This window comes from Scyliorhinus torazame, chromosome 19 (genome assembly GCF_047496885.1).
Source record: "Scyliorhinus torazame isolate Kashiwa2021f chromosome 19, sScyTor2.1, whole genome shotgun sequence".
In the NCBI taxonomy this organism is placed as follows: Eukaryota; Metazoa; Chordata; class Chondrichthyes; order Carcharhiniformes; family Scyliorhinidae; genus Scyliorhinus; species Scyliorhinus torazame.
The window spans coordinates 59,953,607-59,973,057 of NC_092725.1; the positions used below are offsets into that span (position 1 = coordinate 59,953,607).

The 19,451-nt window shown below is 50.5% G+C and overlaps 2 protein-coding genes across 4 annotated transcripts in view; one reads left to right on the forward strand and one right to left on the reverse strand.

Moving 5' to 3' along the window:
- Positions 1–13,133, reverse strand: part of zcrb1 (zinc finger CCHC-type and RNA binding motif 1) — a 104,706-nt gene extending 91,573 nt beyond the window's left edge. The window contains exon 1 of the mRNA XM_072484396.1: positions 12,972–13,133. The gene's annotated coding sequence lies outside the window, so the exon portion shown is untranslated. The remainder of the gene's footprint in view (positions 1–12,971) is intronic.
- Positions 13,134–13,285: 152 nt separating this feature from the next.
- pphln1 (periphilin 1) overlaps positions 13,286–19,451 on the forward strand; it is a 221,779-nt gene continuing 215,613 nt past the window's right edge. Inside the window, exon 1 of one of the 3 annotated variants that reach the window (XM_072484379.1) lies at positions 13,286–13,432. The gene's annotated coding sequence lies outside the window, so the exon portion shown is untranslated. Of the gene's footprint in view, positions 13,433–13,745; positions 13,829–19,451 lie in introns of those variants that run through there. The other 2 variants (XM_072484381.1, XM_072484380.1) reach the window with 2 other exon arrangements.

Consider the following 19,451-nt stretch of genomic DNA (forward strand, 5'->3'; position numbering starts at 1 on the left):
ATCCTCTGTAAGATGTCCTTTACCCTGGCACCAGGGAGGCAACACACCATATGGGACTCACAATAACAGTTACAGAGTTGCCTATTTGTCCCTTTAAGTATGGAATCTATTTCAACTGTTTCCCACCAATCCCATCCCACCTCCATTGCTGCCTATACTCCTTCAAGCTATCATCATTTCCAGCAGTCTCCAATGCAGAGTACCAATCTGAAACTGAGAAACATCCTGAAAACCCTGGCACTTCCTACTCTTCTGGATGGCCACCCATCTACTATCCTGATCACACTCTGCCTGTGGAGTGGCCTTCTCCTGGAACACAAGATCTTTTTTTTTTAATAAACAATTTTATTGAGGTATTTTTGGCATTGTAAACAGTTATAGAGTACAGTAATATTCAAATATCAACACAAAGCAGAAACATAGTGCAAAAGACCACTCCTCTCTCATAAACAGTACCCGCCTATTTATCCCTTCTATTCTACTCTAATCTACCCCTCCCCCACTGCTGACATTTAATTCCCCGCGAAGAAGTCGATGAATGGTTGCCACCTTCGGGCGAACCCTAATACAGATCCTCTTAAGGCGAACTTAATTTTCTCTGCCTTAAAAAGCTCGACATGTCCAAGAGCCATGCTTCGGTCTTTGGGGGCTTTGAGTCCCTCCATGCCAACAGTATACATCCCTGGGCTACCAGGGAAACAAAGGCCAAGACGTCGGCCTCCCTCTCCTCCTGGACCCTCGGGTCTTCCGAGACCCCCAAAATTGCCACCACTGGACTCATCACCATTCTAGTGTTCAGTACCTGGGACATGATGTCCGCAAATCCCTCCCAGTATCTCCTAAGTTTTGGGCATGCCCAGAACATGTGGACATGATTTGCTGGCCCTCCCGCACACCTAGTGCATTTATCCTCCACCCCAGAAAATGTACTCATCCGGGCCACCGTCAAGTGGGCCCGGTGGACGACCTTGAACTGAATCAGGCCGAGCCTAGCACATGTTGCAGTTGAATTTATCCTACTCAGGGCTTCCGCCCATACGCCCTCCTCACAGAGCTCCTCCTGCCACTTGAGCTTCAGTACCTCTGCCTGGAACACCTCCCCTTTCATAAGTTCACGGTAAATATCCGAGACTTTCCCCTCTCCTACCTCTCCCCTAGTCGCTATTGTGTCTTGGATCCCGTTTGGCGGGAGGCATGGGAAGGATGGGACCTGTCTGTGTATGAAGTCACACGCTTGCATGTACCGAAAGTCATTCCATCTGAATTTCTCCTCCATAGCCCTCATGCTCAAGAAGCTCCCGCCCAAGAACATATCGCCCATCCTTCCCACCGCCACGCTCAGAATCCACCGTCCATACTCCCAGGGGCGAATCGGTGGTTGTTGCATATCGGAGACCGGACCGATGCTCCCACCTCCCTTGGCCTCAGATCCGCAGGGCTGCCACCACTACCGGGCTGGTGGAGTACCTGGCCGGGGTGAGCGGTAGGGGGGCCGTGACCAGAGCTGCCAAACTGGTGCCCCTGCACGAAGCCATCTCCACATCCCCAAATAGACCCCGTACCCACCATCCAACTCCTTACCATGGCTATGTTGGCCGCCCAGTAGTAGTTGCTGAGGTTCGGCAGCACCAGCCCCCCCACTCGCTATGGTTCCTCTCAATCATCGCTCGCTTCACCGCGGAGACTTCCCCACCCAGACAAAGCTCATAATAATCTTGTTGACCATTTGAAGGACTGCTGGATGAAAATCGGGAGGCACTGAAAAAAAAAAACGGGAATTTTGGGAGGGTTGTTATCTTTACCATCTGCACTCTCCCCGCAAGTGATAGCGGGAGTGCATCCCATCTCCTGAACTCGCTCTTCATTTGTTCCACCACTCTCGTCAAATTTAGCTTATGCAGCCTGTCCCAGTCTCGTGCCACCTTATCCCTAAGTATCGGAAACTTTCTCCGACCATCCTAAATGTCAGCCCCTTCAACCTGTTCTCCTGGCCCCTCGCCTGCACTACAAACATCTCACTCTTAGCCATGTTCAGTTTGTACCCTGAAAACCTGACAAATTCTCTCAATATTCCTAGTATTCTGTCCATCCCAGCCAGCGGGTCCGATACGTACAGGAGCAGGTTGTCCGCGTACAGCGATACCCTATGTTCCACCCCTCCCCTAATCAGTCCCTTCCAACCCCTCGCAGCTCTCAGGGCAATCGCCAGTGGCTCTATTGCCAGGGCAAACAGCAACGGGGAGAGTGGGCATCCCTGTCTGGTCCCCCGGTGTAGTCTAAAGTACTCTGATGTTGTCCTAGACTTCCTCAAGCTAGTGTTTGGGGCCTGGTACAATAGTCTCACCCAGTCAACAAAGCCCTCCCAGAGTACCTCCCACAAATAGTCCCACTCCACCCAGTCAAAGGCCTTCTCGGCATCCATTGCCACCACTGCCTCTACCTCTCTGCCCTCCAGGGGCATCATGATCACATTGAGTAGTCTTCTCAAGTTGGCTACCAGCTGTCTGCCTTTCACAAACCCGGTTTGGTCTTCCCCGCAGTCCTCAATTCTAAGCGCCAAGACCTTAGCCAGAAGCTTGGCGTCGACGTTGATCAGGGAGGTTGGTCTATATGACCCACACGCTTCCGGGTCTTTATCCCATTTTAATATCAGCGAAATGGTAGCCTGTGACATCGTCGGGAGTAGTGTCCCTCACCTCGTTAAATACCCTAGTCAGCACCGGCCCCACTATCTCCGAGGACGTTTTGGAGAACTCCACTGGGTATCGATCCGGCCCCGGGATTTACCCGACTGCATAGCCTTCGAGCCCCCCCCCCCCCGTACTTCCTCAGCTCTGATCGGGGCCCCCAGTCCATCTACCAGCCCCCTACCCACTTTTGGGGAGGTCAGTCCGTCTACGAAACGCTTCATCTCCTCCGGCTCCCCAGGGTGTTCCCGAGGTATAGAGCTTGCTGTAAAACTCCCGAAACACCCTTTCAGTCCAGTCATCCACTCTGTTCCCCATACCGTCCACTACCCTGCCTATTTCTCTGGCCGCCTCCTTCCTCCTGAGTTGCTGCGCAGGCATTCTACTAGCTTTCTCCCCATGCTCAGACCACATCCTTTGCCTTCCTAAGTTGTTCCACTGCCTTGCTCGTGGACAACACTCCCAACTCGGCCTGCAGTCTCCGTCTATCTCGAAATAGGTCTCCCTCGGGGCCTCTGCGTATTCCCCATCTGTTCGGTGGATTTCCTTGACCAGTCTGTCCATCTCCGCTCTGTCCGTTCTATCTCTATCCCGAATTGAAATCAGCTCCCCCCCTTAACCCCACCTTCAGCGCCTCCCACAGGGTCGCTGCTGAGACTTTGTCTGTGTCATTAACCTTCAGGTAGTCCTGCATGCACTTCCGCAGTCTCTCGCACCCCCCACTCCTCCGCTAGCAATCGTGCTTCCAACCTCAATTGCGGGCGCTGGTAGCTCCCTTTGCAGACCTGCAGATCAACCCAGTGTGGGGCATGATCCGAGATGGTGATCGCCGAGTACTCCGTATTTTGTACCCCGCCTACACAGTCCCTGCTCATGATGAAAAAATTGATTCTAGAGTATACTTTATGAACATGCAAGTAGAACGAATGTTCCCTTCCTGTCGGCCATCTGGCCCTCCATGGGTCTACCCCCCTCCCCCCCCCCCCACCATCTGCTCCATGAACCCCCTCAGTGCCCTTGCCATCGCTGGGAGCCTACCCGTTCTGGAGCATGATCTGCCTAGTCTGGGGTCGAGGACCGCGTTGAAGTCCCCACCCATGATCAGCTTGCGTGAATCTAAGTCTGGGATTTTCCCCAGCACCCTTTTAATGAAGTCAGCGTCGTCCCAATTTGGAGCATATATATTCAGTAGGACTACCCTCACCCCCTCAAGCATACCCCGGACCACAAGAAATCTACCACTTCTGTCTGCAATTGTGCCCTCCGCCTCAAATTTAACCCATTTATTGATCATGATTGCCACCCCCCCTGGACTTGGAGTCCAAGCCTAAGTGGAAGACCTGGCTAATCCAGCCCTTCCTTAGTCTGGTCAGTCACTTTCAGATGCGTCTCCTGCAGCGTGATTACGTCCGCCTTTGGAGCCCACAAATGCGCGAACACGCGCGCCCTCTTGACTGGCCCATTTAGTCCTCTGACATTCCAGGTGATCAGCCTGGTTGGAGGGCACCTGCCCCCCCACCCCTCCCTTGCCGATCAACCACCCCCCCCTTCTTGGGCCCGCCCCAGCCCATGTGCCGCGCCCTCCCAGTTCATCTCCTGGTAGCCCCACCCCCGACCTCCACTCTGTTATCTACTTTAGATCCCTCCCATGTCAGCAAAATAACTTCCCCCCCTGCCTAGCAACAACACCCCTCTGTAACCCGACCCCTGCCATGTACTGGCTGTATGCACCCCCCCCCACCTGACTCCCTTGACTAGCTTCCCGTTAGCCCGGTGACTCATCTCTCCGGCGCCCACTTGTCTCGCTCCCATTGTTCCCCCGAGCTCATCCCCCCCCCACCTATCCACACCCATCCCCCTGATGTGTCTTGCTCGAGCAGTCTCCCTGCAGTAAGGGAGTTCAAACAAAAAAAACAAGGGCAATCAAACAAAGACCCGAGGCCACTCCAGCAGTAATGCTGTTCCAGATGAGTGATACCGATCACCCCTTTCTGCGCATTAATAATAAAAGCATACAGCAACACAGTACTCGCGCCACCCCCCTACATCCAATACCTTTAACCCCCATTGCTTCCTGGCCAAATTTCTGTTACGTTGGAAGCTCCAAAATGAGAAAAACACAAAGAAAAAGCAAAAAGACAACCCAAAAGAGAGAGGGGGCACCCATCCCCCCCTCGCCCATTGTACCCATAGGCAGTGAAAACGGAAAAAAGCAACTACAAAGTACCTGTGAAGCAACAAAAAATATAAAGTCAGTCCAAGAAAACTAGAAGTCCCACAGACAATAATACTCAGACTCTGACTTTGGTCCGTGGGCCCTCAGTTCGGTACCAGTCCCTGATCCTTTGCGAACTCCATCGCCTCATCGGGATCCATAAAGTAGTAATGCGGGCTCTGGTGAGTGACCCAAAGCCGCGCTGGGAAAAGCAGACCGAACTTCGTGCTTTTTGAACAAAATCTCTTTAATTCTTTTAAAGGCTGCTCGCCGCCTGGCCACCTCCTGACTTAGGTCTTGGTAAATGCACAGGACATTGTTCTTCCATGTACAGCTCTTTGTACTCTTTGTCCACTGAAGGACCCGCTCCTTGTCAGTGAACCTGTGGAACCTGACCACCACTGGTGGGTGGGTGGGAGTGGGGGGTTGGCGGTCGCGGCTGCCGCACCTGTACCCTGTGTGCCCCGTCCACCTCCTGCGGACACGGAAAGGAGTTAGCCCCCATCAGCTGCTGCAACAGGTCTGCCACAAAAGTCATGGCGTCCGCTCCTCCGGCCCCCTCTGGGAGGCCAATAATTGTCAAATATTGTCTGCGGGCTCGGTTTTCCAGGTCTTCAATTCTGTCAAGCAGCCTTCAACCCATTTATCTCTATTGCAGTGATCGTTTGTGTGTCCGCCTGTTCTTTCACCTCTTGCTCCAGCTCCTTGACCTTTTTGTCCACAGCCTCTAGCCTTTGGTTCACTTGCTCCACCGCTTTCTTCAGCGGTTCGAAGTTATCCCGCTTCATATCTTCAAAACTTCCTTTTATGACCTGCAACATATTGTCCAGCGCTGCTTGGATCGTCTGGTCCACGGTCCGCCATCTTTGGTCCTGGGTCAGCTCCCACACCGCTTTGTCTCTGCCCCCTCTTTTCCTGCTTTCGCTGTGTTCTACTCTTCTTTGTTTCCATACAGCTCCGCACACTTCAATCAGCAACTTTGTGGCCGTCTTTTCTAGCGCTCAAAAGTTCCGAAAAGTCGGGAAACCAGGTCCAAAGAGCCAGCCGGAGTGAGAGCCACCAAATGTGCGACTCACTCCCTCATAGCCACCACCGGAAGTCTGGAACATCAGATCTAAGAAACTCTCTGCATCTTGTTGGTTCTACAGCATGCTGCTTTGGAAAACTTACCTTCGATGCACTCCAATTTATAACCTGATTCATATCAGTGTACACTGCTCTCTACTGTGGTTAGCACTGCTGCATTACAGCGCCAGGGATCTGGGTTACATACATACATAGAAGATAGGAGAAGGAGGCGGCCTTTTGGCCCTTCGATCCTACTCCGTCATTCATCACGACCATGGGTGATCATCCAACTCAATAGCCTAATACCGCTTTCTCCCCATAGCCTTTAATCCCATTCTCCCCAAGTGCTATATATAGCCGCCTCTTGAATATATTCAATGTTTTAGCATCAATTACTTCCTGTGGTAATGAATTCCACAGGCTCACCATTCTTTGGGTGAAGAAACGTCTCCTTATATCTGTCGAAATGGTTTATCCTGAATCCTCAGACTATGACCCATCATTGATTTTTTTAAAATATATTTTTATTAAAGTTTTGCAAAATTTTTCATAATAAATAATAATACTAACACAACAAAATAGAGTGAACAGCAGCTACTCTGTACACTTGGCAAAATTATTTACACACATAAGTAGGCATCTGTCTGTGGTGTTGTCCCTTGCTTCACCCGGACGGATTTCGCTGCTGTTGTCGTCTCGTGCTCACTTCCCCCTCCTGTCTTCCCCGTTTTCTCAGTTCATGTGGATGCCAAGTTTGTTAACGTTTCCCTGCCTCCCCCCTCCCCGGCTCTCCTCTATTGTTCCCGGTCTCTTCCCTCTATCCCCCCCCCCCCCTGTGGTTCGCCTTTCCTTCCTCTTAGATTTAGCTTCCCTCCCCCCCTCTCCTGGTCTATCTCTCCTTATCATGCTTTAGTTACTTTCCCCTGGTTCTTGGCTACCTGGCTATTCATCTGCTTGTTTGTTGGCCACAAACAAGTCCCGGAACAATTGGGTGAATGGCTCCCACGTTCTGTGGAAGCCGTCGTCCGACTCTCGGATAGCAAATTTGATTTTCCACATTTGGAGAGATTCCGAGCGGTCGGACAGCCAGTCTGCAGCTTTGGGTGGTGCTGCTGAGCGCCAGCCGAACAGGATTCTACGGCGGGCGATCAGGCAGGCAAAGGCAAGGGCGTCTGCCCTCCTCCCTAGGAATAGATCTGGCTGCTCTGAAACCCCGAAGACCGCCACTTTTGGGCATGGCTCCACCCTCACCACTTTGGACATTGCCTCGAAGAAGGCTGTCCAGTAATCCACGTGTCTGGGGCAAGACCAGAACATATGGATATGGTTGGCCGGGCCTCCTTGGCACCGTTCACATCTATCCTCCACCTCTGGGAAGAACCTACTCATACGAGCTCTTGCTAAGTGGGCTCTATGTACCACTTTTAGTTGCGTCAGGCTGAGCCTTGCGCACGTGGAGGTGGAGTTGACCTTATGCAGTGCTTCGCTCCAAAGTCCCCACCCTATTTCGATCCCCGGGTCCTCCTCCCACTTCATTCTTGTTGCGTCCAGTACGGTGTCGGCCCCTTCCACCAGTCGGTCATACATGTCGCTACGGTTTCCTTTATCTAGTATGCTTGCGTCCAGTAACTCTTCCAGTAGTGTCTGTCGTGGTGGTTGTGCGTATGTCCTTGTCTCTTTTCGTAGGAAGTTTTTTTTAGTTGCAGGTACCTTAACTCGTTCCCCCTGGCTAGCTGGAATTTTTCTGTCAGTTCGCCAGGTGTTGCGATCCTGCGGTCCGTGTATAGGTCCCTGATTATCAGTGTCCCTCTGTCCTGTCCCCACCTTTTGAAGGTGGCGTCAGTCAGCGCTGGCGTGAACCTATGGTTGTTGCAGATGGGAGCTTTACCCGACATTGACCCATCATTGGTAACATCTTCCCTGCATCTATCCTGTCTAGTCCCATTAGAATTTTATAAGTCTCTATGAGATCCCCCCTCATTCTCCTGACCAATCCCAACCGAGTCAATCTCTCCTCATATGACAGTCCCGCCATACCTGGAATCAGTCTCGTAAACCTTCACTGCACTCCCTCGAGAGCAAGAACATCCTTCCTCAGAGAAGAAGACCAAAACTGCAACACAATACTCCAGGTGTGGCCTCACCAAGGCCCTGTATAATTACAGCAACACAAACCTCTCGAAATGAAAGCCAACATATCATTTGCCTTCTTTATCGCTTGGTTCACCTGCATGCTTACCTTCAGCGACTGGTGCACAAGGACACCCGGGTCCCACTGTACACTCCCCTCTCCCAATTTACACCCATTCAGGTAGTAATCTGCCTTCCTGTTTTTGCTTCACACTTATCCAAATTATACTACATCTGCCATTAATTTGCCCACTCACCCAACCTGTCCAGATCTTGCTGTAGGATCCTTGCATTCTCGTCAAGTTCACCCTCCCACCTAATTTGGTATCATCTGCAAACTTTGAGATGTTACATTTTGTTCCCTTATCCAAATCATTAATATATATTGTGAATAGCTGGGGTCCGAGCACCGATCCCTGTGGTACCCCACTGGTTACTGCCTGCCAATCTGTAAAGGACCCATTAATCCCTACTCTTTGTTTCCTCTCTACCAACCACTTTTCTGTCCACCTCAATACATTTCCCCCAATCCCATGCGCTTTAATTTTGCACAATAATCTCTCATGCGGGGCTTTGTCAAATGCCTTCTGAAAGTCCAAATATACATCGACTGGCTCCCCCTTGTCAACTGTACTGGTTCCATCTTCAAAGAATTCCAATAGATTTATCAAGCATGATTTTCCCTTCATAAATCATGCTGACTCTGGCTGATCCTTCAACCTAAATTAAGGAACAAACAATGGTAAGGAGCCTCCAAGTAGATTGGATAGAGTATTAAATACAATTTATCACCCCAATTAAATATAAAAGACAATGGCAAAGATCCATTATGAATGGATAAAGTACGGGCAGCACGGTAGCACAGTTGCTTCACAGCTCCAGGGTCCCAGATTCGATTCCTGGCTTGGGTCACTGCCTGTGTGGAGTTTGCACGTTCTCCCCGTGCCTGCATAGGTTTCCTCTGGGTGCTCCGGTTTCCTCCCACAGTCCAAAGACGTGCAGGTTAGGTGGATTGGCTACTCTAAATTGACCTTAGTTTCAAAAAAAAAGGTTAGGTGGGGTTACTGGGATAGGTTGGAAGTGTGAGCTTAAGTTGGAAGTGTGGGCTTAAGTGGGGTGCTCTTCCACGGGCTAGTGCAGACTCGATGGGCTGAATGGCCTTCTTCTGCACTGGAAATTCCATATTTCTATGTTACTACAGTTCAGCAAACAGACTTTGGGAATTTGAGACAGTTAAAAGCAGACTTGGCCATGCTACAGGAGGCACACCTGAAGCTGGGAGACCAAATTAGATTATGGGTCAGGCAAGTGTTTCATTCAGCACCCCCCGGGTGCTATCCTGATTAACAAACGGGTGACATTTGAGGTGGGGAAGATAGAGGCAGACCCGGGAGGCAGATTTGTTATGGTTAACAGGAAGCTAGAGGGAATGGCAGTGGTGCTGCTGAATATATATGCCCCAAACTGGGATGGTGTCGCATTTGTCAGGAAGGTGCTGGGAAAGATCCCAGACCTGGACTCGCACCTCGTGATCATGGGTGGTGACTTCAATACGGTCCTGGACCCGAGCTTGGACCGGTCAAGTGCTAGGCCGGGGAAACTATCAGCAATGGCAAAGGAACTGCGGGGGCTTATGGAGCACATGGGAGGGGTAGATCCGTAGAGGTTTGAGAGACCAAGGAGCAGGAAATATTCATTCTACTCCCATGTACATAAGGTGCACTCCAGGATAGATTTCTTCGTGATAGATAAAACGCTGTTGGCAGGGGGTGAGGACACGGAGTACTCAGCAATTGTGGTTTCAGATCACGCACCACACTGGATAGACCTACGGGCAGGCACAGGAATGCCCCAGCGCCCACAGTGGAGACTAGATACAGGGCTGTTAGCTGATGAGGAGATCTGTGAGCGAGTGAGAGGGGCCATTCGGGAGTACATAAGATCATAAAATGACACAGGAGAGATTGCGGCTGGGGTGGTCTGGGAGGCCCTGAAAGCAGTTATTAGAGGAGAATGTATTTCGATTTGAGCCCACAGGGATAAAACTGAATGGTCAGAGCTGGACAGGTTGGTAGGAGAAATCTTACAGGGGAACAGGAGATATTCGGAGTCTCCAAATGAAGAGTTCCTGAAGGAGCGTCAGAGACTTTAAATGGAGTTTGGGCTCCTTTCCACAGTTAAGGCGGAGGGTCAGCTGAGGAGGGTAAAAGGGGCAATATATGAGCACGGGGAGAAAGCTAGCAGGATGCTGGCGCATCAGCTGAGGAAACAGGAGGCTGCGAGAGAAATAGGAAAAGTAAAGGATATGAGGGGGAAGATGGTGATGGACCCAGGGTCGGTGAATGAAGTTTTCCTGGTAGTTTTATAACCAGCTATACGAGTCGGAACCCCCGGTTGGGGAGGAGGGCATGAATCAATTCCCGAGGAGGCTAGAGTTACCAAAGGTAAATGAGGAGCTGGTGGAGGCTCGGGGGGGGGGGGGCCGATTGGGCTTGGGGAGGTGATAGATGGAGTGGGGGTGATGCAATCGGGTAAAGCCCCAGGACCTGACGGATTCCCAGTGGAATTTTAGAAGAAGTTCTCTGGGTTACTGGGGCCGCTCCTGGTTAAGGCTTTTAACGAGTCCAAGGAGCTGGGAGTACTCGCCCCAACGTTATCACAGGCATCAATTTCTGTCATCCTGAAGCGAGACAAGAATCCGGAGAGCTGTGGATCGTACAGGCCAATTTCCCTCTTGAATGTAGATGCCAAATCGTTGACAAAGGCCACTCGAAGAGGATTGTGTCCCGGAGATAATTGGAGAGGATCAGACGGGATTTGTAAAGGGCAGGCACCTGACATCCAACATTAGGCAGATTCTTAATGTAATTATGATGCCAGCGGAGGGGCACGACGTTGAGGTGGCAGTCGCCATGGACGTGGAGTAGGCTTTCAACCGGGTGGAGTGGAAATATCTATGGGATCTTTTAGGCAGGTCTGGGTAGGGATTTGTGGAGTGGGTCCAGTTATTGCACCGGGCCCCAGTGGCAAACATAAGAATAAACCGAGTTCGGTCGGAATACTTTAAATCTATGTCAGGGGACAAGGCAGGGATGCCTGCTCTCCCCATTACAGTTTGCCCTGGTCATAGAACCCTTAGCAATTGCTCTGAGAGCAGCGAACGCCTGTCAGGGTATAGTGAGGGGAGGAATGGAACACAGGATTGTATGATATCAAGGATAATTCTACATGCAGTAATCAACTGTGCTATAATAAGAACACCATTGTGATGGACATGGGTACTGAGTTCTAGCTGGGAAAAGACAATGTGTAAAGTTACATCAAATAACTTGCAAATATGTATATCAAGACCTGAAAGGAAGTGACAAATATCACAAGCAGAGGAAATGATGTGATGTCAAGATTTGTGGCATCGTATTATGAAAAGTTATGAAAGAGACTCACAACCACCCAAACAAACCTTACCCCACGTTTGAAATCTCTAACAACCTCACACACATCCATCATTTTATTCTCTCATTGCCCCAGTGTATGAGAGATATACATTTACATACACCTAGGCAAAGCAGGACCATTTGTTCAAAATTTTGCAAACTCTGCTAATTGCCACCAGTTACTTCTCTCCACTTTAAAAATCTGCTTATATGTTTACATATTTAAGTATTTGAAGTATCAAGATGATTTCAATTCTTACATCAACGGTTCCTCACTTCAGACCCACATACAAGTATGTGCTAATAACTATCAGAAGAGAATGTGCCTGATGCTTTGCCCTCTTCTTTCCCCCAAGAAAAAAGAGGTAAAGTGTTGGCTTAAGCCTTCCAAGTCTGCATAGCTCAGCAGCATTTGATTTATCAGATTAACTGGAGAAATCACAAGCAAAAGCACTTATACAGGGTCTTCAATGTATAAATGCCCAATGATACTCTGAGGCAGAAGGGCTGATTTTATGATACGAGGGAACAAAAGGTTTTCTGAAAGACAAAAGCAACATATTGCATATATTGGAAATCTGAAAAACACTAATGCCCTCCTTCAGCTAAAAGTTACATATTTGTCATTGGTCACCACAATTAATCTTACTTTATTCCTGGTTATAGCACATTGTATTATAATTCCACCAGATATGTCAAGTTACTGGTCTGTCCATATACCCAATATGGGATGCTCTAAATAATAAGTCCTGCCATTACCAAACTTTGCAGCAAAACTATAATAACTAGCACATATTTATAATAACTCTAATTTATGCTGGCCACTTGAGTTTTTGTTTTAGTATAGGGAGGCCTGACAACGTTACATGAATTTTCATCTTCAATGATGTCAAATCAAACTCCAAACCACAAGCTCATTACCTGAAATTTTCCTGGGGATTCCAGTTGAAAAGTTGTGAACTTTGCAAAATAGGTTCAAGCACGGTCAGGGGGGAAAAGTCCAACAGAAACACGTGTTCAATCTCAAAATATTCAACAGTTAAACAGACAACAGTACCTGGGGTTGTTGACACTTTCACTGAGGTAAAGTGCCTGGCAATGCAAGTAGCACATACCCAATAATTGCACCTATTTACTGGTGGCCAATTTAACCCACTTCACCTCAACTTTCCACCCCGTGGCCACCACGCTCGATCGGTCCCATTTTTCAATCAGATCCGTAAATTCATTCCCTCAGTGACCTTTATGATAAGGTCCCAATTTGGATTGAGCAAACGTTATTTTAGGTGGTCGATGTCCACTGAGAAAAGCATTAAACATAGCGTTATTTTCACTCAGACCCATTTCCTGGCTACAATGCCTACCTCACTCAAAGATGAATGAGGAACAACTGTGCCAGATAGCAACACGTGAAACATAAACTTCCAGACTATTTACCTGGCTGTATTTCCCCCGCCCCACTCGTGCCGCTCCCTTCACATTTTAGGTCACTCTGTTCCGGTCGCATCGATCCAGCAGCTCAGCCGCCATGTTGTCGCCGACGGCCTCTGCTCCCCTTCTCTGTCGCGCGAGATTTGAAGCTGCCCGGCTGGCCACAGCGGGGAAAAAAAAGGGGAGCAGGAAGAGGGGGTTTCCAGTCTCCGCTGACATGTGTCTGATTCGCCAAGCAGCAGCTGCCTGTTTAGCCGCGATGGGCGGGCGGTTGGCCATTTGTTTTGGTGTTTGACGTTCGCTGAATTGAGGCGGACGGGCGGTGACAGGAAAAAGGGGGAGTGAGTGACTTGGACAGCAGCCGTTCAGAAGCCAGCGAGTGGGAGAAAGATTGAACCCATCCATCCTTCTAAACGGGTTTTCTTCCCCCCCCCCCCCCCCCAACCGAAACAAAAGTGATTCAGAGCGTGAGTATTTTAATTTTCTTTTGCCGGACGGGGTTAGTGAGTGCGGACGGGCGAAGGGCTGCTGGATGGCTCTCGCGCCGCGGGTTCGGTTGAGAGAGAGCGAGAGAAACGTTTGAAAGGATCCGAGTGAGGGTGGGCTGGTCGCGCGCGATCAACGGCCCCATGCGGGCGGCCCCCGGCTAACATACAGCCTTATTGTGCTTTTCCGCCCGCCAGCCGCTTTATTCCATGCCGGTCCCCCCCCCCCCCCCGAATGAGGGAGCCCGGGGAGGGAGTGGCTACCGCCAGACAGACGGTCGCTCTGGCCGTTGCCACAAGGGTCAGGTGGGTTGGGGCGGTCCCGTGAGCTCGGCCCCGGCCTTGTTGTTGATGCGGGAAGCTGATGGTCTTTCCTGGGTCAGTACTTTCGGTCCGCCGTTCCTTATGTTCAATCCTTTGGTGCATTGCAGGATTGCCCCTGACCGAAAAAAAAGGCCGCTGTCACTTCTGCCGTCCGTGTCCCAAGCGGCTTGGGGTGCACTTCACGCAACTGGTGGTAGCAGCTTTTATCCCTTTCATTCCTCTCCTCTCCCCTCCCTCCTACCATTGGGCGCATCACTTTGGGTTTGACAGTTCGTGGAACTGGACTGAAGTTGTCTCGATTTATAAATTCCGTTTTTTATTGCAGAGGTACTTTTGAGCGACCGTTGGTGCATTAATCCAAAATGTATATATTTTTAAAGAGCTCTTATTTATTTGTCTCTCTTGATGTACTGTTTCATTCAGCAAAACGATATCAGGGCACCTGCTTCATGTCATGATTGTGTTACTGCCTCTCAACTCGTTATTTGGGCACATTTGTTATCTTTTACAATGGATTGGATTTGTTTATTGTCACGTGCACCGATGTACAGTGAAAAGTTATTTTCTGCCAGCAGCTCAACAGATCATTAAGTACATGGGAAGAAAAGGGAATGAAAAAATACACATGGTATATACAATGTAACTACATAAGCACCAGCATCCGATGAAGCATACAGGGTGTAGTGTTAATGAGGTCAGTCCATAAGAGGGTCATTTAGGAGTCTGGTAACAGTGGGGAAGAAGCTGTTTGTGAGTCTGTTCGTGCGTGTTCTCAGACTTCTGTATCTCCTGCCCAATGGAAGAAGTTGGAAGAGTGAGTAAGCCGGGTGGGAGGGGTCTTTGATTATGCTGCCCGCTTGCTGCACTGTCCGAGGGGGAACTGAAAATGAAAGAGGTGGTCGGGACGGGGGTTCCCCGCCTGGGGGTGCGGGAAGCGCGACCACGGGACTGGCCCAAGATAGGAGATGGCTAGTCGGAGGGGGGGGGGGGGTAGCCCCCCAATCCGGCTGATCACGTGGAATGTGAGAGGCCTAAATGGGCCGGTTAAGAGGGCCCGAGTGTTCGTGCACCTAACGGGACTGGAGGCAGACGTGGTCATGCTTCAGGAGACACATCTGAAGGTGGCAGATCAGGTCAGGTTAAGGAAGGGATGGGTAGGACAGTTGTTCCATTCGGGGCTGGATGCAAAGAATAGAGGGGTGGCAATACTGGTGGGGAAGCGGGTGTCGTTTGAGGCCAAGAATATAGTATCGGACAATGGAGGCCGATACGTGATGGTGAGCGGGAGGTTGCAGGGGACGGAGGTGGTACTGGTGAATGTATATGCCCCGAACTGGGACGATGCTGGATTCATGAAACGGATGTTGGGGCGTATTCCAGACTTGGAGGTAGGGAGCTTGATAATGGGTGGGGATTTTAACACGGTGCTGGACCCAGCATCAGATCGTTCCAGATCGAGGACAGGGGTGATTCACGAGGACCAGACGGGATTCGTAAAGGGTTGGCTGCTAAATACTAATGTGCGAAGGCTCCTAAATGTGATAATGATGCCATCGGTGGAGGGAGAGGCGGAGATAGTGGCAGCCATGGACGCAGAGAAGGCCTTTGACTGAGTAGAGTGGGAGTATCTCTGGCAAGTGTTGAGGAGGTTTGGATTCGGGGAGGGTTTATTAGTTGGGTTAAGCTCCTGTATAGAGCCCCGGTGGCGAGTGTGGTCATGAACCGGCGGAGGTCGGAGTATTTCCGGCTGTATCGAGGGACGAGGCAGGGGTGCCCCCTGTCCCCTCTGCTGTTTGCATTAGCAATTGAACCTTTGGCCATGGCATTGAGGGAGTCGGGGAAATGGAAGGGGGTGGTTCGAGGGGGAGAGGAACATTGAGTGTCACTGTACGCAGATGACCTGTTGCTGTATGTGGCAGATCCAGTGGGGGGGATGGTTGAGGTCATGCAGATCCTAAGGGTGTTTGGAGACTTTTTGGGCTATAAGCTCAATGTGGGAAAGAGTGAGCTCTTTGTGGTGCATCCGAGGGATCAGTGAAGAGGGATAGACGACTTACCGTTGAGGAGAGCGGAAAGGAGCTTTCGATACTTGGGGATTCAGGAAGCTAGGAGCTGGGGGGCACTGCACAAACTTAATTTGACGCGGCTGGTGGAACAGATGGAGGAGGATTTAAAAAGGTGGGACATGTTGTCACTCTCGCTGGCGGGCAGGGTACAGTCGATTAAAATGGTGGTCCTCCCGAGGTTTCTTTTTGCTTTTCAATGCCTCCCAATTGTGATTACCAAGGCCACCTTTAAGAGGGTAAGCAGGAGCATTATGGGATTTGTGTGGGCGAGCAAGACCCCGAGGGTAAGGAGGGGGTTCCTGGAGCGTTGCCAAACTTGTGTGGCTACAACTGGGCAGCCAACGTGGCGATGATCCGTAGGTGGGTGATGGAGGGAGAGGGGGCGGTGTGGAAGAGGTTGGAGATGGCGTCCTGCAAAGGAACGAGCCTGGGGGCGCTGGTGACTGCACCGCTGCCGCTCTCGCCGACAAGGTACACAAGGTGGCGGCAACGCTAAAGATCTGGGGGCAGTGGAGACGGCACGGGTGCGATGGGAGCCTCGGTATGGTCCCCGATCAGAGATAACCATCGGTTTGTCCCAGGAAGGATGGATGGGGGGTTTCAGAGCTGGCATCGGGCAGGGATTAGAAGAATGGGGGACCTGTTCATCGATGGGACGTTTGCGAGCTTAGGGGCGCTGGAGGAGAAATTTGAACTACCCCCGGGAAATGCCTTCAGGTGCATGCAAGAGAGGGCGTTTGTGAGGCGGCAGGTGAGGGAATTCCCGCTGGTCCCGGCACAGGGGATTCAAGACGGGGTGATTTTGGGCGTATGGGTTGGAGAGGGCAAGGTGTCGGCGATATACCAGGAGATGAAAGAAGAGGGGGAGGCTTTGGTAGAGGAGCTGAAGGGTAAATGGGAAGAGGAGCTAGGGGAGGAGATTGAGGAGGGGCTATGGGCTGATGCCCTAAGTAGGGTTAATTCCTCTTCCTCGTGTGCCAGGCTTAGCCTGATACAATTTAAGGTGGTTCATAGAGCGCATATGACGGGGGTGAGACTGAGTAGGTTCTTTGGGGTGGAGGACAGATGTTAGAGGTGCTCAGGAACCATGTCAACATGTTTTGGTCATGCCCGGCATTGGAGGGGGAGCTGCGGTAACAGTATCTAAGGTGGTGAAAGTCCGGGTCAAGCCAAGCTGGGAGCTAGCACTATTTGGAGCAGTGGACAAGCCGGGAGTGCAGGAGGTGAAAGAGGCAGGATTCTTTGCGTCCCTCGTAGCCCGGCGAAGGATCTTGTTAATGTGGAAAGAGGTGAAGCCCCCCCAGCGTGGAGGCCTGGATAAATGATATGGCAGGGTTTATTAAATTGGAGCGGATAAAGTTTGCCTTGAGAGGGTCTGCCCAGGGGTTCTACAGGCGGTGGCAACCATTCCTAGACTATCTCGCGGAGCGTTAGATGAAGGTCGGACAGCAGCAACAGCAACCCGGGGGGGAGGGGGAAGGTTTTTTTTTTTCTGGGGGGCATTTGAGCAAGGAAACACATGAACGATCCGGAAAACTGACATGTATGGGAGGAATCCAATGTACAAAGTTCTGTATCTTATTGACTTGCCATGTTCATGTCTTGCTATGCGAGCTTTCTTTCTTTTTGTAACGGGGTGGGGGGGGGGGGGTTTGTTTATATGGTTGAAAATTTTGTTGAAAAATTCTTAATAAATGTATATTTTTTAAAAAAGAGTATGCTGCCCGCTTTCCCCAGGCAGCGGAAGGTGTAGATGGACTCAATGGATGGGAGGCAGGTTTGTGTGATGGACTGGGTGGTGTTCACGCCTCTCTGAAGTTTCTTGCGTCCTGGGCTGAGTAGTTGCCATACCAGGCTGTGATGCAGCTAGATAGGATGCTTTCTATGGTGCATCTGTAAAAGTTGGTAAGGGTTAATGTGGATATGCCGAATTTCCTTATTTTCCTGAGGAAGTATAGGCACTGTTGTGCTTTCTTGGTGGTAGGGTCGACCAGGACAGATTTTTGGAGATGTGCACCCCAAAGAATTTTAAACTGCTAACCATCTCAACCTCGGCCCTGTTGATGCTGACAGGGGTGTGTACAATACTTTGCTTCCTGAAGTCAATGACCAGCTCTTTAGTTTTGCTGGCATTGAAGGAGAGATGGTTGTCGCTACACCACTCCATTAGATTCTCTATCTCCCTCCTGTATTCTGACTCGTCGTTATTAGAGATCCTGCCCACTGTCGTATCGTCAGCTAACTTGTAGATGGAGTTGGAACCAAATTTTGCCACGCAGTCGTGTGTGTACAGGGAGTAAAGTAGGGGGCTAAGTACGCAGCCTTGCGGGGGCCCCGGTATTGAGGACTATTGTGGAGGAGGTGTTGTTGTTCATTCTTACTGATTGTGGTCTGTTCGTCAGAAAATCGAGGATCCAGTTGCAGAGTGGGAAGTGCCAAGTCCTAAGTTTTGGAGCTTTGATATGAGCTAGGCTGGGATTATGGTGTTGAAGGCGGAGCTGTTGTCAATAAATGAAGAGTTTGATGTAGGAGTCCTTGTTGTCGAGATGCTCTAGGGATGAGTGGAGGGCCAGGGAAATGGCGTCTGCTGTGGATCGGTTGCGACGATATGCAAATTGCAGTGGATCAAGGCGTTCTGGGAGTATGGAGGTAATGCGCTTCATGATCAACCACTCGAAGCACTTCATTAACACTGAAGTCAGGGCCACTGGACGGTAGTCATCGAGGCATGTTGCCTGGTTCTTCTTTGGCACCGGCATGATGGTGGTCTTCTTGAAGCAGGTGGGGATCTTGGAGTGGAGTAGGGACAGGTTAAAGATGTCCGCGAACACCTCTGCCAGCTGGTCCGCGCAGGCTCTGAGCGCACGACCAGGGATCCTGTCTGGGCCCCGTCGCCTTCCGAGGGTTCACTTTCAGGAAGGCCGATCTGACATTGGAAGCTGTAATGGTGGGTATGGGTGAGTTATGGGCTGCTGGGGCACTCGACAGCGGATTGTTGGTTACCTGCTCGAACCGAGCATAGAATGCTCGGCAATGGGAATTCAGCCATTGGTGTTTCAGCTGATAACCTGGTAGTTTCATTTTTTATGATATTCTTTCGCACGATGTGTGTGTCGCCAAGGCCACTGTTTTTTGCCCATCCCTAGATGCCCTTGAACTGAATGGCTTGCCAGGCTATTTCAGGGGGCAGTTAGTACATACAAACATACGAATTAGGAGCAGGAGTCGTCCAGTCGGACCCTTGAGCCTGCTGTGTCATTCAATAAGATCATTGCTCATCGGCTTGTAACTTCAACACCATATTCATGCCTAATAAGTGATAACCTTTCACCCCCCCCCCCCCGCAATTAATCAAGAATCTATTTAGCTCTGCCTTAAAACAATATCCAAAGGCTCTGTTTCCACTGCCTATTAAGGAGCACAGTGCCAGAGGCTCCTGACCCTCCGAGAAAATATTTCTCCTCAACGTGGTCTTAAATGAGCGACTGCTTATTTTTAAACAGTGAACCCCTCGTCCAAGGTTTGAATCCCGCTTGGTTCACTGTCTGTCTACACATTCTCCCCGTGTCTGCGTGGGTTTCCTCCCACAAGCCCCGAAAGATGTGCTTGTT